Source organism: Zalophus californianus, chromosome 2, assembly GCF_009762305.2.
Source record: "Zalophus californianus isolate mZalCal1 chromosome 2, mZalCal1.pri.v2, whole genome shotgun sequence".
Classification (NCBI taxonomy): Eukaryota; Metazoa; Chordata; class Mammalia; order Carnivora; family Otariidae; genus Zalophus; species Zalophus californianus.
Genome location: NC_045596.1, coordinates 44837787 through 44839535, shown reverse-complemented (window position 1 = coordinate 44839535; position 1749 = coordinate 44837787). Strand labels below are relative to the sequence as shown.

Sequence of the window (1749 nt, the reverse complement as noted above, 5' to 3'; positions counted from 1 at the left end):
GACAGCCCTGTCTTCGGGTGGAAGGCTGAGATTGCTGCAGCGGTCGTTGGCAAGTGGCAGTTGCGTGTGGGCGTCCTGCCTGTGAAGAGGGGTGTGGCCAGGTGTGTGATTAACCCCACCCCCACCCCCATTAGGGAAGCAGAGTCTGCAGGCGGCGGGAGCCCAGAGCAGCTGGGCAGCCCGAGGGCACAGAGTCTTCCCTGGTGAGCATAGCATTGAGGAGAGGAGGGAGAAGGTAAGCACCGTCCTGGCTCCGAGGAGACGGGGCCCTTAAGTCCCCCAAGTTCCGAGGAAAGGATTAGGCTATTGGCATCAGGCGGCCAGCCCACACTGGTTTAAAGCTGCTGTCGGCAAGCCTGATGTTTCTTCCTCTGGCCGTTCAGAGCGTCACCACAAATAATTTTTTGAAAAATGAGTGGCATGATTGCACAGCTGATAAAATAGATTTGTAGAACAGTGACAGAATTTCTGCCTTCTTTGGATGGCTTTTCTTTGAACATGTGCCCGGCCCGTTTGTTTTCTTTTTTTTTTTTTGACAGAGAGGGATGGGGAGGGAGAGAACACAAGCAGGGGGAGTGGGAGAGGGAGAAGCAGGCCTCCCGCTGAGCAGGGAGCCCGATGTGGGGCTCGATCCCAGGACCCCGGGATCATGGCCTGAGCTGAAGGCAGAGCTTAACTGACTGAGCTATTCAGGCGCCCCATGTTTTCAAATTCTCTTAGTATGGAATGGTTTAGTTCACTTGGATATTTTTTTAAGACTGTGTCATGACCTAACCTAGATTAATTTTTAGATGTTGTCAATGGCTCCCTCAAACTTTTGAAAAGCCAAGTGAATGGGGATGGTCAACAGAACTATGCAAAGATGAAACTGTTGGCAGAAGGATGGTGTATGGCCCACAGTAATTTATAAAGTACTTACCTGCCCATTTAAAAGCCAGCACCTGAGGATCCCAAGGCAGCCAGCCCCTGGACCACAGCCATCCTGTCTGCTCGCCCTTGGGCAGGCTGGTGGAGAACTGGCTTGAGGCTGTGAATATAGGGGATTCTCCTGATGCAGGGGGTGTGTGCACCTGCCCTCTTACTGGCCCTGGCTCCCTTGACCGCCCCACCTTTCAATGACTCCGATGTGGATTTGGCATTCCAGTGCTGTTGATTCTGAACACACATGGGGTTTGGGTGTGTGGATACGTGACCAAACAGGTACAGGTCCTGCTGTCCTTTCTATTTGCTGGGAAACTCCCTTCAGCGATCTTCAAGTGATATGTTAAACACTCTTCCACAGAATCCCAGTGTAGATAAGTCCCAGCAGACAGCAGTCTAGCCTAGGGAGCAGAATACGGGTCTAATGTTCAGGAACCTGGGTCCTATTTTCAGTTCTCCTTCAGCTGTAATGGAATTTTAAAGCAGAGGAAGCCTGAAATATGAGTTGTCCCAGTGGATTATTGATAGCACCCCCTTTCATTTTAAAAAATACTTGGCCTGAGCCATAAGCTACAAGGTTTATGAATACCATACAATACATAAAGGTTCAAGAGTAAAGTGAATTGTCTTGCATCTTAGGATTAGTTGGTGGCTGAGCTGGCTCTGGAACTGAGGCCTCCCCACGCTTTATTCCGGTCTCTCTGCCAAGTCACTCACTCCCTCTGTGACTCAGGTTCCCAGTGGGAAGCATTGTATCCGTATAGCCCAGTTGGGGAGCTGGTATATTTATATTGGCTTGCCAAACAGAAGTTCAACGTGAATGCTAGG

The 1749-nt window shown here is 50.3% G+C and overlaps 1 protein-coding gene across 3 annotated transcripts in view; it reads left to right on the top strand.

Moving 5' to 3' along the window:
• HOPX (HOP homeobox) overlaps window positions 1-1749 on the top strand; it is a 31714-nt gene that overhangs the window by 2947 nt on the left and 27018 nt on the right. Inside the window, exon 1 of one of the 3 annotated variants that reach the window (XM_027598254.1) lies at window positions 103-235. The exons of the other annotated variants lie outside the window; for them this stretch is intronic. The gene's annotated coding sequence lies outside the window, so the exon portion shown is untranslated. Of the gene's footprint in view, window positions 1-102; window positions 236-1749 lie in introns of those variants that run through there. 3 annotated transcript variants of the gene reach the window in all.